The sequence below is a fragment of the Theropithecus gelada genome, chromosome 9 (genome assembly GCF_003255815.1).
Source record: "Theropithecus gelada isolate Dixy chromosome 9, Tgel_1.0, whole genome shotgun sequence".
Classification (NCBI taxonomy): domain Eukaryota; kingdom Metazoa; phylum Chordata; class Mammalia; order Primates; family Cercopithecidae; genus Theropithecus; species Theropithecus gelada.
The window spans coordinates 28198424-28216870 of NC_037677.1; the positions used below are offsets into that span (position 1 = coordinate 28198424).

Below are 18447 nucleotides of genomic sequence, written 5' to 3' on the forward strand. Positions count from 1 at the left end.
TTATGACACCTGAGCTAAGAGTAATGTTGCATCTTTAAAATATTCCTTAGCACCCCCACCCTCCCCCCCAAAAAAGAAGAATATATGATAGAGACTAAATGCGGTCCACAAAGCCCGAAAACATTTACTATCTGGTCCTTTAGAGGAAAAGTTTGCCATCCCCTGTATTATATGCTTATCTTTACCCATCCATAAGTGCAAAAGGTATTCCCCCAATCAAGAAGAGCAACACGTAGAAATACTAATGAGACATATAAATCATTCTCCGAACCATGTCTCTTTCCTGGGTGGTTCAATAGAAACAGCATAGGATTCCAGAAGGACAAAGGGAAGCCACAGCTTCGATAAAGGACTCAAAGGTTCCAGGGGTAGGAAGAGATGCAATACCTCAACACAAAAGCCCTACAAGGCCAGTGAAAAAAGGCTAAGAGCTGGAAGCTAACAGTGAATTAGTGCCAAGTGAGTTTAGTTATTGCTCTTATAGCCCCAGCTGTTACAGACTAAATTCACTACACAGACTGATGGTACTTGGTAGGCTGTTCTGGACATTTCTAATGCCTCTTTGCCATAACATTCATGCCCAAGGATCAAGATCAGTTTACATCCATGTGTCAAAGTCTCCAATATGTCTGAAGTGCTTTCCCAGAGGGGTGACCTAAACTCCCTTGCCACTTGCCACAGATAAGTATGTCGGGACTCAGTACCTCTATCCTATGATTGCCAAAGCTCTCACTATTGGCTGTTAAATTAGAAGCCTCAGTCTCAATAGCTCTGTAATGTTATCTCCTCTGTCAGCACAGCTGGTGGAAAAACTCCAATAAAAATCAAAGACCTGCTCAACAAGTTTCTGGAAAGTATAGAAACAGATTTACAACACCAAATTCCTCTGGAAGTCAAGGAAAAGCTTTGGTCTCTTCAGACTCCCACCATCGAAAAGTAGGCTGAACACCTTACTGAACTCTTTCAATAACAGGGACTCTATGATGGTCACTTCAACGTTCTGCTTATCCTTTAAAAGTCAGCTATCCTGCAAATACGCATCATATGAGAGTAGCCCAAAACCAACACACTGTGTTGGAAGCTAGGCAGCAAGATGAAGCACATTCTCTACCTTTGGAATCCCACAGTCCTCATTATGCTTTTAAGCTACATGTTTGTATGAATTATGATTTTGCCAACTGAATCCTCTGGCAAAAAAGCCTCCATCCACAGGCGCCCACCGCCCTCCATTTGGACTTGATGCTCCAATGACATGGCTATTAAGTGCACTCCATTTTCAAAAGGAGCTATTAGCTTGCTACAGAGTTCTTATTGAAACTGAACCCACGAAGGCCTTTTGAGGAAGGAAGAAAAAAGAAATGATGGCTTTCCAGGACTTCAGCAAACATTTCTTACTCCATTAGTACCTCCTGATTGTGTTTCCTATTCCTAACTGCCTATAAATGTATACACAACTATCATATTATAGTCAATGCAACTAAAATTAGTTAAGTACTCACAAGCTGTCAACAACACTACCTTTCTTCTATTACCTCACACCTGACACTCAGGATTTTTTTTAAAAAGCTACTAAAAATACAAAAATTAGCCAACGTGGTGGCACATGCCTGTAGTCCCAGCTACTTGGGAGTCTGAGGCAGGAGAATGGCTTGAACCCAGGAGGCAGAGGTTGCAGTGAACTGCAATCATGCCATTGCACTCTGGCTTGGGCAACAAGAGCGAAACTCCTCTCAAAAAAAAAAAAAAGAAAAGAAAAGAAAAGAAATCAGACATTGTAAAAGAACATTAAAACATAAAAAATATAGATCGGCTTTGAGACGTGATACAGTCTGACAGTAAGACATATACATATATAAAGACAGTATAAAAGTGAAATGAAAATAGAAGAAAATCATGGGCCGATCACAGTGGCTTAAGCCTAGAATCTCAATACTGGTAGGCCAAGGTGGGAGAAGGATAGCTTGAGCCCAGGAGCTCAAGACTAACCTAGGCAACATAGGGAGACTCCATCTCTACAAAAAATTGAAAAACTTAGCCAGGCACAGGTGGTGCATGCCTGTGGTCCCAGCTACTCCAGAGGCTGAGGTGGGAGTATTGCTTTAGTGCAGGAGGTTGAAGCTGCAGTGAGCCCTCATCATGCCCCTGCAATCCAGTTTAGGTGACAGAGTGAGACTTTCATCTCAAAAACAACAACAACAAAAAAATCCATGCAAAAAAGAGAGATACAGTATGAGTCATATAAGTCAAAGGAAGTCTAGCTTCACCAGAAAGGCAAGGCTAGGTCAAGTGCTGAATTTGGGTACAAGAGGAGCAAGAAAAGATTAAAACAAAGAGAGCTGTGATTTGACAGAAGAGGAGTAAATAGAGCAATGTAAAAAAAAAAAAAAGCCAGGTGCAGTGGCTCACGCTTGTAATCCCAGTACTTTGGGGAGCCGAGGCAGGCGATCACCCAGCTACTTGGGAGGCTGAGGCAGGTGAGTATCTTGAACCCAGGAGGCGGAGGTTGCAGTGAGCCGAAATTGCACCACTGCACTCTAGACTGGGAGACGAGCGAAACCACATCTCAAAACAAAAACAAAAACAAAAAAAACAGCAAGACAAAATGGTGGCAGCAACATAGTTTCTCATCCTTTCTGAATCCCAAATATAAAAACAAAGCAAAAAACCTATAATCCCAGGCCGGGCGCGGTGGCTCAAGCCTGTAATCCCAGCACTTTGGGAGGCCGAGACGGGCGGATCACGAGGTCAGGAGATCGAGACCATCCTGGCTAACACGGTGAAACCCCGTCTCTACTAAAAAATACAAAAACTAGCCGGGCGAAGTGGCGGGCGCCTGTGGTCCCAGCTACTCGGGAGGCTGAGGCAGGAGAATGGCGTGAACCCGGGAGGCGGAGCTTGCAGTGAGCTGAGATCCGGCCACCGCACTCCAGCCTGGGCGACAGAGCCAGACTCAGTCTCAAAAAAAAAAAAAAAAAAAAAAAAAACCTATAATCCCAGCACTTTGGGAGGCCGAGGTGGGCAGATCACTTGAGGTCAGGAGTTCGAGACCAGCCTGGCCAACACGGTGAAACCCCATCTCTACTAAAAATACAAAAATTAGCCAGGTGACATGGCATGCACCTGTAATCCCAGCTACTGAGGAGGCTGAGGTAAGAGAATTGCTTGAACCCAGGAGGCAGAGAGTGCAGCGAGCCGACTCCGTGCCACTGCACTCCAGCCTGGGCAAGAGTGAAATTCTGTCTCAAAAAAACAAACAAACAAAGCAAATAGATAATAAAACCAAAAACTCATGGAATAACACAACAAAACTGAGTGTAAAAGCATCACCATCAACCCCAAAATACAAGCAGGTAAGGAAAAGAGTTACAAGGCCCACATGGTAACAGCATTCATGAGGAAGAAGGAAGCCACAAGAAAACCACTAAATATTTAGTCAACAGTACTTACTGGAAAGCATTGAGAGCCAATTTGAGAAAGGCAGCTGAAACCAGGAAGAGTTCTGCACTGGCCAATAACAGGTAAGTGTATGGGGCACACAGTAAGAAGGACTGGTATGACCTCTCAAACTGCTGAAGGGTCCATTCTAGGACAGAGATACACTCCAAGTAGATAGGCTACCTCCACTAAAAGAAACCAGCATTAGAAAATGAGCTGATTGAAGGTCTGGGGCAGAAAAGAAGACAAGATAAGCCTACATTATCTGTTTTACTAGAAATTAAGGAAATGCTTATAAACTGTTGAAAAATTTCAAAAGGGCACAGTTGCCAAGTTGAAGGACTCCCATTGGCCAAATGTGGGACAATCTGAGCATTGAGATGAATAATAATAGGAATTACATAACACAGTGAACTTAAAAAAATAAACTTGAGTCTACTTGATAATGGAGAGATTAGTCAATGGATGGATGTTTGGATGGACAGATGAAGTTCTTCATAATCAAAGCATGCCAAGAAATAAATATGGAAGCATTGATAGAAACAGAAAATCATCACATTATTACCACCATAGTTATAACAGATTCAGGCAAAGATCATCAACGGATATATCAAACACACTGCATGAAAGACTACCGGGGAACAGACATTTCAAAGCCTGAAGTAACATTTCACAGGGAAACGAAAGCTTCACAGTAGATCTGACAGACAACACCTTAACCAAGTGATCAAACTTAGTGCCACGGATGATGGGATAAAATAATATCATGTGTCCCTTGATATAATACACTGAGAACAAGACATCATCAATGTGATATTTCCATCAAATATGCTTAACACGAATCTTTTCAGGAGGAAACAAATCAGACAAATCCCAGTTGAGGAACATTCTGCAAAACAACTAGTCTAAAAAGAAAATGTCACTGTCATGAAAGGCAGAAAATCCTGGTAACTATTTTATTTTCTGAGACTGAGTCTCACTGTGTCACCCAGGCTGGACTGCAGTGGTGTGATCTCGGCTCACTGAAACCTCTGCCTCCTGGGTTCAAGTAATTCTCCTACCTTAGCCTCCCAAGTAGCTGGGATTACAGGCATGAGTCAAGTAACTCGGCTAATTTTTGTATTTTTAGTAGAGATGGGGTTTCTCCATATTGACCAGGCTGGTCTCAAACTCCTGACCTCAAGTGATCCACTCACCTCGGCTTCCCAAAGTGCTGGGACTATTTTAGATTAAAGGAGACTAAAGAGACAACAACTAAATGCAACGTTTGATATCTGACTCCTGCATCAATTTCTTCTTAAACTGGCTACCAATTAGGACATTACCCGAACAACGAAATGCTTGGATATGGATTATATGTTAACAGTATTAATGTTAAATTTCCTAAGATAATTACATTGTGGCTATGTAGAATCAACTTCTTAGGTGATAACATGCCTAACTGTGTAGAGAAAAAGTGTCACAATGTGAAAAACTAATTCTCAAATAAATCCATAATAATTTTTTGAGACACGGTCTCTGTCATCCAGGCTGGAGGGCAGTGGCACAATCTCACTCAGCTTTTGCAGCCTCGACTTCCTGGGCTCAAGCAATCCTCCCACCTAAGCCTCCTAAGTAGCAGGGACTACTACAAGTACATGCCACCACGCCCAGCTAATTTTTGTATTTTTTGTAGACATAGCTTCTCGCATGTTGCCCAGGCTGGTCTCCAACTCTTAGACCCGCCTTGGCCTCCCAAACAGCTGGGATTACATGCATGAGCCACCATGCCTGGCCTAAAAATCTCCTAACCAAATTGGGAATATACTGTGTATCTTTCACTTATATTAAAAACATCTTTGCAGTTCACTAGTCTTCTAAATCATGATTTTAAATCATAAGTGTTACAATAATAATGTTGGTTAATACTAAGATGCTCCTGTGTTTTCTGTCTAAACAATCAGGTTTTCAGTTAATATGTGCCAGGACATTTTACATGTACTAACTACTTTAATTTTAACAACTCTATGAGGTAAGCACTAAAATCAACTTGATGCAGATTAAGAAACTGAGACATAACATAATGCCCCATTTTACAGATATGCCATAATTTATTCATCTGTTATAGGCAATTTACATGATTTCTAAATGTGAGCTACTATAGTGATAAACAATCATATACACATCTTTTAACTTTATATGCAACGCCTGAAAGACTTAAAAGGAACTCTCTCTAAGTTCTCTGACATGCCATATTTAATAGATCCTAAGATATTTATATATTTAAATAAATCTCTAAAATCAGGTTATGTATTATAATATTGCTGTGTCATAGTTTACTTGGCATGATTTTTTTCTTTCTTAGTGGCACATAAAATGAAGGTGCATCCTACAATCAGTAGCAGATTAGATTATATACCACAGTTAAATGGCTTTTCAGATAAATCAGACCTATCGACTATCAACACTCTCACTGCTTATAGCTACATTTCTGAAAAAATAAACAAGAGAAGCCATAGAAAGGAGCAGAAAAGTTTTTAAAAATAAACTGGATTCTACTGGTGTTATGCCCCCAAAATACAAAACTTTAAACAAACTGTTCAATATTGATTGTGACTCTCCAGATTTTTAAATTCTGTTTTCCCAAGAATTAAGCATGGTGTCTTGAATTCAGTAGACGCTTTGTAAACATCTATCAAATCTAATTAAACTTTCATGTCCCTATTCTTTATCTATAAAACTGGAAATGAAAACTAGAAATGGAAATGCCACAGGTGATAAATACATTTTAAAAGTTTATACTATTAATGGAAAACAACCGGCTATCATTACTTCATCTCCATGATGCTATAATTAGATAGCTGGAATATAATTCTAAACACCTAAATGAATTAGACCTGAGTCTTTGCATTACATCTCAGCCTTCCAAGTTGCAAAAAATAACTCTATTAAATATAGTTAATCCTCAGCCAATTCAGTCATAAAATTCTATTTCATGGACATGCCATTTAATTGATGCAAACTATTACTGTTTGTCTTCAACATCTGAATTCAAGCTACATTTCAAAAAGGCTATTCACATCTACTTTCACTTTTTATCTTCTTTTAACAAGTTATTTATCCCTTCTAAGCAAGGAGGTCTTTAAAATTTCTTCTCCCAAATACTACTCAGTTAAATAATAACTTCCTGGAACAGAACAGAGGATTGATAAGGCATACTCTGTATTAGCATTCTTTTGAGAACATGTGAAAACTTCACTATTGTACTAAAACAAACAAACAAAAAAACACCCTTGAAGTTGTAATATAGATTTATCTTTCAAAGGGGATATGATTATTATTACCTCTGATATCGTTTGGCTCTGTGTCCTCACCTAAATCTCATGTTGAACTGTAATCTGCAAGTGTCGGGGGAGGGACCTGATGGTGGGGTGATTGAATAATGGGGGCAGACTTCCCCCTTGCTGTTCTCCTGATAAGAGTTCTCACCAGATCTAGTTGTTTGAAAGTATGTAGCACTTTCAAACTTTCCCTCTTCATTTTCTCTCTCCTTTTCCACCATGGTAAAGATGTGTTTATTTCCCCTTTGCCTTCTGACATGATTTTAAGTTTCCTGAGGCCTCCTGGCCATGCTTCCTGTACAGCCTGCAGAATTGTGGGTCAGTTAAACCTCTTTTCTTCCTGAATTACTCATTCTCAGGGTAGTTCTTTACAGCAGTGTGAGAATGGACTAATACAGCCTCCAAGCAAAGGCAGAAAGACGTATTTAAAAAAAAAAAAAATCCACGGACTTTGTAATCAGACATAGTTCATTTTTAAATCCCAGCTCTATCATTTATTAATAGGTATCTCTTTAGCTCTTCTTTTTGTCTGCCCATTACTTTTCTTTAGGTAACTCTTTCCTACTGCATGTGATCTTGGTAAGACCCTCAACCACAGTATCCCGACACCCCTGGACCACAACAGTGGGTGTGCCAGCGAGTTAAGGCCAACTGTATGAACAACTCACAAAGTCCTCAAATACTCTCAATTTCAACAGCTTTCATTCAGACTCTTCTTCACTATGCCTAAAACCACATTTCAGTGTCAAAAACTATAAAGAGTCTTACTGTACTTGTAAAGTGACAAGTTACTTGTCTTGGACTTATCTTACTCTACTTGTAAAGTGACAAGTTAGTCTACCACAGTTTAATGAATGTAGGCAGAAGATGACACAAGACTCCTGCATTGGACACAGAGGACTTTAATACTCATGGCAATAGCAAAAGCCAGACTGTTAGCATTTGCCTAAATTCACCCTTCTGACAGGGTGACCTGGGGCCAGATGACATGTATACACACAGTGGACTGAATTACAAGAGAAATTTGAATGACAGCGCCTCCATTTTCCAAGGCTGTTTGCTTGCTATGTAAACAACCTTGAACAAAAGCAGTCAGGGCTGACACTCACGAAATGTGTATAAATGTGAGAACCATGGAGAACTGTCTTCCAACAACTGGAAGCTGCCATCACTCAACATATCCCAATCGTTTAAGGATCATTAAATCACAATGATCTACTCTTTCTTCATAACCCTGCAATTAATTCACACTCTTACTATACTTATTCTTGAACCTCACTGAGTCCTCTAGGCCCATGCTCCAACATCTCCTACAACTCTATGTTCCAGCCCTTCCCTAGTTCCACTACATCTATTATCCCACCTCAATCTCATGATCCATTATTTTAAACACTTTTGAAAATAACACACTTGGCCTCCTTATTTGTATACCCTACCTGCCTAGCAGTATCTCTGATAGGGTTCTACCCACATCTACTTTTCTTTGCTCTATTATCCAGGTGACCTAGTTATTCACCTACATGCTTCTCTTCTTTCTTCCCCACCAAAACAGAAGACGACACAGTATTATTTTTCCTGCCTACTCCTTTTGTCTTCAAATCTGAGATTCTTTTTAATTTTTTGTTTTAAGAGATGAGGTCTTACTCTGTTGTCCAGGCTGGAATGCAATGGCATGATCATAGCTCACTGCAGCCTTTAACTCCTGGGCTCAAGAGATACTCCCACATCAGCCCTCCAGCAGCTGGGACTACAGATGCAAGCCCAGCAAATCTGAGATTCTTAAAAGTTAAGTACTCTCACTATCTGTACTTCCTCACACCCACTTTATCTACCAATAAATATACTGAAACTCTACATTGAAACTCCTCTTCAACGACTTCCTTTGTGCTAAAACCAAAGGACATAACATTTATCCTTCTACTACTCAAACTACTCTTTTATTTCCTCTGTAGACTCCACCCCTCCCCGCTACTGAGAATGATACAATTAGAAAATTACCTTTTGTCAGCTATTATTTATTTCAGGCTAGACTCATCAGTGAATGCTAAAACTTGTGGGTAAAAATTTAATAAGAAACAGGATATGTGCCCAAATCTCAGGGTGTGGTAGACAGCCTCCATGCCCCCAATGATCTTTGCACCTATGCAGTGCCTACCCATACTGAACAGGTTTACCTATGCATCCAATAGAGAGTAAAAATAACAGTATTTTTTTTGTTAAATCCAAGTGGTTAAAATGGCAAATGTTATGTTATATATTCTTACTTCAAAAAAACCTTTTTAAAAAACTAAATAAAAACACATTCAGCCAGAAAAAGAAAATGATACTGTGTGACTTCTGAGGCCAGGCCATAAAACACATGGCAGCTTTTGCCTTGCTCTTAGATCAGTCACTATGGGAAAAGTTAGGTGCCATGTCACATGGCACTCAAAAGTCCCTAAGAAACAATTCATGCAGCAAAAAAACAGGCAGCCACCAAATCGTCAATCATGTGAATAAGTCATCTTAGAGAATATCCTCCAGCAGCTGGGTGTGGTAGCTCCTGTAATCCCAGCACTTTGGGAGGCCAAGCTGGGCAATCACCTGGGGTCAGGAGTTGAAGACCAGCCTGGCCAACATGGTGAAACCCCATCTCCACTAAAAATACAAAATTTAGCCGGGCATGATGGTGCACACCTGTAGTCCCAGCTAATGGGGAGGCTGAGGCAGGAGAATCGCTTGAACTTGGGAGCGAAGGTTACAGTAAGCCAAGATCATGTCACCTCACTCCAGCCTGGGAGATACAGCAAGACTTCATGTTCAAAAAAAAAAAAAAAAGGGCAGGGCACAGTGGCTCACGCCTGTAATCCCAGCACTTTGGGAGGCCAAGGCAGGCAGATCACCTGAGGTCAGGTGTTCAAAACCAGCCTGGCCAACATGGCGAAACCCCATCTCTACTAAAAGATACAAAAATTAGCTGGGTGTCGTGGTGAAAGCCTGTAATCCCAGCTATTTAGGAGGCTGAGGCAGGAGAATTGCTTGAACCTGGGAGGTGGAGACTGTAGTGAGTCTGAGCCAAGATTGCACCCCTGCATTCCAGCCTGGGTGACAGAGCTAGACTCCGTCTCAAAAAAAAAAAACAAAAAAACAAAAAAACAAAAAAAAAAATGAGAGTATCCTTCAACTTTAGTCTGGCCTTTAAATGACTATAATCCAAGCCAACAATGTGAAGGCAATCTGATAATAGACTCTGGGGCAGAAACACCCACTAAATCCAAATCCAAATTCCTGACCCACAGAAGCTATGAGACTATAAATGTTTATTGCAGTTTTAAGCCAGTATATTTTAGGGTAAAGTACTGTGCTACAATAGTTAACTAACAACACAGATTTACAGATTACTCCTGGGTATATGTTACCAGGAGAGGGCTGTTCCCATACAATAAAACCTGAAAATGCAGGCGCTGCTTGGAATCAGGTAGTAGGACAGAAGCTGACAGGACTTACAGTAGAGTATCAGCGAAAGCTTGATGAGCAATGAAGACACTGTCACTAGAAACCTCATGATCCTCAGGAGGCTGCTACTAAGGGCTTTAAATGAAAGTGAAAAAAAGGTAACTGAAAATTGGAAGAAGCTGAATACTTCATAATTAGTAACTGAAAGTTTAGGCACAACATGGACTGTGTTAACATGAAAAATAGAAAATGTATTTAACGAGTTGCATAATTTAACATGGAGATTTCTAGGTATTCTGTGGGAGATGCAGTCTAACTCCTTCTTACTGTTTATAGTAAAAAGCAGGAGTACAGAAATAAGCTAATGGAAAGACTATTGACCAAAAAAGAACCAAGCCTTGCTGGTTTTAAAAATTCCCAGTCTCTCCAGATAGCAAACAATGCTAAAATCAAAGAATGGCTCCCAGAGAAAATCTCGGCCACTGTTAGAAAACAGCTGTATGAAGATTAAAACAAGAGTGTGGCTGTAAACTCCTTTGTTAAGACCTAAGAAAGACAGAAAGCAATACCTCAGATAATCTGAAATAGGACTTTAAGAGATGTCAAGGTCATAAAAAACAATGAATGAGGACATATTCCAAACTGGGAAATACTGAATAGACATGACAGCTAAATGCAACTTGTGATTGGATTGCATCCTGGACCTGGAAGAGTAAAAGGTTTCCCCCTTTGGTGTAGATGACATCAGCGGGTGCAATCTGAATATGATCTGTAGATTAGATAATAATCTGTAACAATATTAATTTATTGATTTTGATCACTATACTTTGTTTACGAAATTCCCTTTAAAACTATACATTACAGTACTTGGGTTAAAGAGGCATTGTATTTGTAATTTACCCTGCAATGGTTCAGAAAGATTCTATAGAGAGTAGAGGAGAAAGAGAGCCAGCAAAAGAGGGTAGAGGGAAGGACATGGTAACATTAATATGGTAAAATGTTCACATTTTTGGAATGAGTGAGTAGTATAGCATTATTATTTGTAGTATTTTTGCAACTTTAACTTTGAAATTATTGAAAAATGAAAAGTTAAAAAAAAAATTAATCCTACTGGCTGCCTGGCTCAACGCCCAAGAATGAAGTCTAAAACTCCTTATAAATTCTTCATAAACTGGCCTCTTCTTAGCTAGTCTCATCTTACCACACTCTTCAGTCTCACCCAACCTACCCTCACATTCTAAACTGATGTTCCTGAAAAGACCTGTCCTCTCTTAACTCTTCACATAAATAGACTCTGAAAGGTTCAACTTGAGCGCAAGATTCCAAAAGGAAAGTAAACAAAAAGGACGGAGGTACCAGGTAACTCTCAATGCTAGAAAACTTTTACAAAGACATAGAAAAGTCATTCCAATGATTTGACTGAGAGTTTTATTCCTTTGAGGGCCACAGAAGAAAGTAGTCTAGCTCTCTTCAAAGAGACGAGTAATCCTATTCTGTGGTTTAAGTGTGGTGTGTTCCTGCCAAAACTCACGTTGAAATTTGCCAATGTGATAGTATTGAGAGCTGATGGGGCCTTTAAGAGGCATTTGGGTTACGGGACTATCCTCATGAATGTATTAATGCAGCTTTCGTGAGGCTGGGTTGATTCTTGCAGGAATAGATTAGAAGGCTGCCTCTCATGTTTGGTCTCCCATTCTGCACATGTGTACCTGTTTCCCCTTCAGCTTCTTTGCCATGTAAACATAAGAATCATAGACTTGGAGGGTAGCATGCACATGTGATTTCTAGTAATTTTCAAAGTGCCTTGTGCTGATTCTCACAGGCCTAGACATCTGCCCCAGCTCTGCCCTGGATTGATAGCTTGTATCGATCTTGATGAAAGAGCAATTGATGCTCTCAGGGAATTTAATGAAGGAGCTCTGTCTGTACTACAGCAGTTCAAGGAAAGTGACTTATCACATGTTTAGAAAAAAAGTGCATTTTTATGTGGAGTTATGAAGACCTATAGGCAGAGAGAGAAACAGGGGAGCTAGGTGCAAGAGTCCACAAAGGGACCTGATGAAGCAAAGATCAACGCCTTGCTTGAGAGAACTGGTTATACTCTGAATGTAACCACAGGACACAGGAAGTATGGTGGGCCTCCATCAAACAGTGTGTACTCTGGCGTGCAACCTGGAATTGGAACAAAGGTATTTATAGGTAAAATACCAAGAGATTTATATGAGAATGAGTTGGTGCCCCTTTTTGAGAAGGCCAGTCCCATTTGGGATCTATGTCTTATGATAGATCCACTGTCTGGTCAGAATAGAGGGTATGCATTTATCACTTTCTGTGGAAAGGAAGCTGCACAGGAAGCTGTGAAACTGTGACAGCTATGAAATTCGCCCTTTGGTAAACAACATGGAGTGCGCATTTCTGTGGCAAACAACAGACTTTTTGTTGGATCCATTCTGAAGAATAACACTAAAGAAAATATTCTGGAAGAATTCAGTAAAGTCACAGAGGGTTCGGTGGACGTTATTCTCTATCATCAACCTGATGACAAAAAGAAGAAATGGGAGTTCTGCTTCCTGGAATATAAGGATCACAAGCCAGATGCCGGCTGATGAGTGGAAAAGTAAAAATATGGGGAAATGCAGTTACAGCTGAATGGACTGACCCTGTGAAGAACCAGATCCAGAAGTCATAGCTAAGGTAAAAGTATTGTTTGTGAGAAATTTGGGCACAGACGAAATATTGGAAAAGTCATTTTCTGAATTTGGAGAACTTCAAAGAGTAAATAAGTTGAAAGATTATGCATTTGTTCATTCTGAAGACAGAGGAGCAGTCGTTAAGGCTATGGATGAAATGAATGGCAAAGAAATAGAAGGGGAAGAACTTGAAATAGTCTTAGCCAAGCCACCAGACAAGAAAAGGAAAGAGTGCCAAGCTGCTAGACAGGCCTCCAGAAGCACTGCATATGAAGATTATCACTACATTCTCCTCCTCGCATGCTGCCTCCGATTAGAGGTTGGGGGAGAGGTGGATATGGCTACCCTCCAGATCACTATGGCACGAAGATTACTATGGTTATTATTATCACAACTATCATGGAGGTTATGAAAACTCCCTACTACGGCTATGATGATGGCTATGCAGTAACAGAAAGAGGAGGAAGGGGAGGGCAGGGTGCTCTACCACCACCAAGGGGGAGGGCAGCACCACCTCCAAGAGGTAGAGCTGGCTATTAACAAAGGGGGGCACCTTTGGGACCACCAAGAGGCTCTAGGGGTGGCAGAGGGGGTCCTGCACAAAAGCAGAGAGGCCGTGGCTGTGGTTCCCGCGGATCTTGGGGCAATGTAGGAGGCAAGAGAAGGCAGATGCTTACAACCAACCTGATTCCAAGCATCGTCAGACCAACCAGCAGAACTGGGTCTCTCAACCCATCGCTCAGCAGCCACTTCAGCAAGGTGGTGACTATTCTGGTAACTATGGTTACAATAATGACAACCAGGAATTTTATCAGGATACTCATAGGTAACAGTGGAAGTAGACAAGTAAGTGCTTGAAAATGATAATGGCAAGATACGACTGGCTCTAGATCTACATTCTTCAAAAAAATTTTTGCTTAACTATTTCATCTTTAAGTAGCAATTTGCTGCCATTTGTATTGGGCTGAATACATCACTATTGTGTATATACTGAAGTACGTTTATTTTTCCTCTTTTCATAAATGCTCTTGGACATTATTAGGCTTACAGAGTTCTCTTATTCTGGGAGTTATAATGTTTTTATCACTTCAGGCTTCATTTTAGCTTCAAAACAAACTGAGCACACTGTTAAGTCATGATTTTGCAGAACCTTTGCTTTTTGAAGAGTTTCATTTTTTTGGATCTAGGATAAATTACGTAGAAGTATGGAGTATGCTGTAAATAAAAATACAAGCTAGTGCTATGTCTTAGTAGTTTTAAGAAATTAAAGCAAACACATTTAAGTTTTCTTGTACCGAAAATAACCTATGATTGTGTTTTGCATTTTTAGAAGTAGGTTAACTGTGTTTTTAAATTGTTGTAACTTCACGCCATTTTGAAATCTGCCCTACAAAATTTGTTTGGCTTAAACATCAAAAGCCATGACAATTTGTTCTTTGATATGATTTTATTTTCAATTTCTTGTTCATGTACGATTTCAATAAAACTAAAAAATCTATTCAGAAAAAAAAAGAACCATAGATTAAAAGTCAACACAACTCCATTTTCTTCTAACCACTATAAGTTACTGCAAATCATTGACTTTTGAACAAGTCATTTAAACTCTCCATGAAAACACAGCTTCACAATTCTTAGAGGGCTTTCTAAAAGATTTAAAATTGAGTGGGGTAGAAGTGAGGCTGGTGCTTTTAAAACTTTCTAACAGGTATAAAAAGAATTAGAAAAAACAGAGTCCTTTGACAGCAATAACTCCCTTACTAAAGATCATTCCTAGTGATTTTGACTAGTCAAATCAACTGTGCATTCTATGTATCACTTGTGTTACTGAAGGAAAATACAATTCTGTTTTACAGTTGTGACATATATTTTGTGTGTGCGTGTGTGTGTGTTTTTGTGTGTGTATTTGATCTCCGCCCCCAGTTTCTGGCACAGAACTTCTAAAAACCCTTTGACGTCCTGAGTGATGGGGTGGTAAGAGCATTTTTTGTTATAATAGTTGGTCTTATTCTCAGATTCCTGGCACAGAGCTTGTAAAACTCTTTGAATTCCCCTAGTGATCATAAGCCCCTTTCAACCACACTTGAGTTTACACTAATAAGGTAAATCTTGGAGGATAGATGCTGGTCACCAGAGGAACCAACCATGTGATCAGAGATTTGGAACTTTAAGCCCTACCCTAGTACCTCTGTGGAGGGGTGAAGGGCTGGAGGTTGAATTAAATCACCAATGACCAAACATTTAATAAATTGTGCCTACATAATGGGAAATCTCCACAAAAAATCTTAACAATGAAGTTCTGAGAGGTTCCTGGTCAGTGAACACAATGAGATGCTGTGTGGGTGGAGCACCTGGAGATGGCATGGAAGCTCTACCTACCTCCCCATAACTTGTCCTATGTGTCTCTTCCATCCAGCTGTTCCTGAGCTGTATCCTTCACAATACATAATAATAAATAGTGTTCTGGAGTTCTGTGAGCTACTGTAGCAAATTACCTAATCTAAGGAAAAGGTTGTGTGGAATCCCTAATTCATAACCAGTTGGTCAAAAGTACAGACGACAATCTGGGACTCGCAACTGGCCACTGAAATGGAGGCACTCTCATGGGACCCAGTATCTATGGAATCTGCACTAAGTCTAGGTAATATCAGAACTGAATTGTAGGACACCCACTTGGTGTCCACAGAGAATTGGGTGATTAATTGGTGTAGGAAAAAACCCACATGATTGTTGTCAAAAGTGTAATTATAGAACAACAGTACGCTTCCCTTTTACTAATCAATATCAACTAACATTAACAGGCATAATAAATATTAGAAGGCATTCTACTGAAATAATAATTCACAATTTGAACTCTTAGTGACTGAATTTAACCCTGACAGACATGGCTTTAATTAATTTCAAATATATACTCTGGTTCCTTTTAAAATATATACCAAATTTTCAATTTTTGCAGAAACTATCCTTTAAATCAGCCTGGGTGGTGGCTCACGCCTGTAATCCCAGCACTTTGGGAGGCCAAAGCAGGATGGCTTCTATGCAGGCATTAGAGACCAGCCTAGGTAACACAGGGAGACCTCGTCTCTACAAATTAAAAAAAAAAAAAAAATTGGCCAGGCATGGTGGCACATGCTTGTAGTCCCAGCTACTCAGGAGACTGAGGGAGGAGGATCCCTTGAGCCCCAGAGATCAAGGCTGCAGAGAACTATTGCAGTGCCACTGCACTGCAGCCTGGGCCACAGAGCAATACTTCATCTCAAAAAAAAAAGAAAAAAGAAAGAAACAAGAAAAAACAAAGTATCCCTTCCTTATTCAAAGCCATATTTCACCATTAACTTTTCTTCTCCCCTTGCTCGCACTATAGGTAGTACCTAACCAGTGCTAATACAGCTTGAATCACACAGCACTTCTCTGCAAAGCAAAGGCTATATATTTTTAAATTTTTCCTATAACCATATGAAATTATGTTAAAAGTTGTTGTTTATTTCATTTTTAAATAATTTGGATACCACAGTATTTAATATTAAATATAAAATAACAATATCACTTATTTATACTTCAATAAATAGTATTTTTAAATATACAAAGAGAAACAGATGCCAGGATCAATGTGGTGGACCAGGCCTGAGGCACGACAGAAAAGGGACCCACATTCATGGAAAATGAAACTGGTCTTCTTTTGCCCTGTGGGCCTCTCATCTCTCGTTTACCCCCATGGGCAGTACATGAGGCAGGGGTGTGGAATCACACTCAACCTCCCTGCCTCTGCCATCTCCCTTGTGGCACCAGTGGAGATGGCGGGGGTGGGAGGGGGAAGAGAAGCGGTCGTCCAACACAGCAGGCACCCCTGGCTCACCTCCTTTTTAAAAATTAAATTCTTGGCTGGGCGCGGTGGCTCACGCCTGTAATCCCAACACTTTGGGAGGCTGAGGCGGGCGAATCATGAGGTCAGGAGATCAAGACCACCCTGGCTAACACAGTGAAACCCCGTCTCTACTAAAAACACAAAAAAATTAGCCGGGCGTGGTGGGGGGCGCCTATAGTCCCAGCTACCCAGGAGGCTGAGGCAGGAGAATGGCGTAAATCCGGGAGGCGGAGCTTGCGGTGAGCCAAGATCACGCCACTGCACTCCAGCCTGGGCAATAGAGCGAGACTCCGTCTCAAAAAAAAAAAGAGGGGGGAAGGGGGGATCACGAGGTCAGCAGATCGAGACCATCCTGGCTAACACGGTGAAACCCTGTCTCTACTAAAAAAAAAAAAAAAAAATTAGCTGGGCATGGTGGCGGGCGCCTGTAGTCCCAGCTACTCAGAAGGCTGAGACAAGAGAATGGTGTGAACCCGGGAGGCGGAGCTTGCAGTGAGCTGAGATTGAGCCACTGTACTCCAGCCTGGGCGACTGGGCAAGACTCCATCTCAAAAAAAAAAAAAAAAAATCCTTGGCAGGGTATGGTGGCTCACACCTGTAATCCCAGTACTTTAGAAGGCCAAGGCGGGTGGATCACCTGAGGTCAGGAGTTCGAGACCAGCCTGGCCAAACCCCGTCTCTACTAAAAATACAGAAAATTAGCCGGGCGTGGTGGCAGGGGCCTGTAATCCCAGCTACTCAGGAGGCTGAGGCAGGAGAATCGCTTGAACCAGGGAGACGGAGGTTGCAGGGAGCCAAGATCAAGCCACTGCACTCCAGCCTGGGCGACAAAAGCAAGACTCCATCTCAAATAAATAAATAAACAATCTTAAAATTGTAAATTTAAAAAAAAAGAATAGGTGCCAGAATGAAGGCAGATAAAAGATAAAAATTCAGAAAGTGGTTCAATGTATATCTTACGAAGAGTATCACCAAAATTTAGCTCATAATATACAACACAGATGCTCCTCACCTTACAATGCAGCTACTCCCAATAAACCCATCATATGTTGAAAATTTCCTGTTAAAAATGTGCTTTCAACTCACAGTATTTTCAACTTACAAAAAGTTTATCCTGACATAACTCCATGGTAAATCAAGAAGCACAATAAATGCGTATTATTTTCATACCACTGTAAAGTCTAAAAACCGTAATTCAAACCATTTCAAGTTGGGAACTGTTTTAAAAATACTAATGTCTGACTGGATTATGAGCATTACCTTTCAAATGCAACACTAAAAACATACTGGGCATATTTTCAAGACAACTGTACTGAACATAAAAAATCTTAAATTTTTTTATGATTTAGGTGCAGTGGCTCACGCCTGTAATCCCAGCACTTTGGGAGGCTGTGGTGGGTGGATCATGAGGTCAGGAGTTCGAGACCAGCCTGACCAACATGGTGAAACCCCGTATCTACTAAAAAATACAAAAATTAGCTGGGTGTGGTAGTGTGCACCTGTAATCCCAGCTACTCAGGAGGCTGAGGCAGGAGAATCGCTTGAACCCGGGAGGTGGAGGTTGCAGTGAGCCGAGATTGCACCACTGCACTCCAGCCTAGGCGACACTCCAGCCTAAGTGAGGGAAAAAAAAAAAGCTTAAAAGAGGTAAGGAGAGAAGGATAAAAAGATAGTCTGATAGTCTGTAACACTCAATCTTTTAACT

General features: G+C 40.6%; 1 protein-coding gene and 1 pseudogene across 3 annotated transcripts in view; one reads left to right on the forward strand and one right to left on the reverse strand.

The window, feature by feature from the left end:
* Window positions 1-18447, reverse strand: part of MLLT10 (MLLT10, histone lysine methyltransferase DOT1L cofactor) — a 219168-nt gene that overhangs the window by 101904 nt on the left and 98817 nt on the right. The gene's annotated exons all lie outside the window — the stretch shown is intronic.
* On the forward strand, window positions 12008-13710 carry LOC112631688 (annotated as a pseudogene).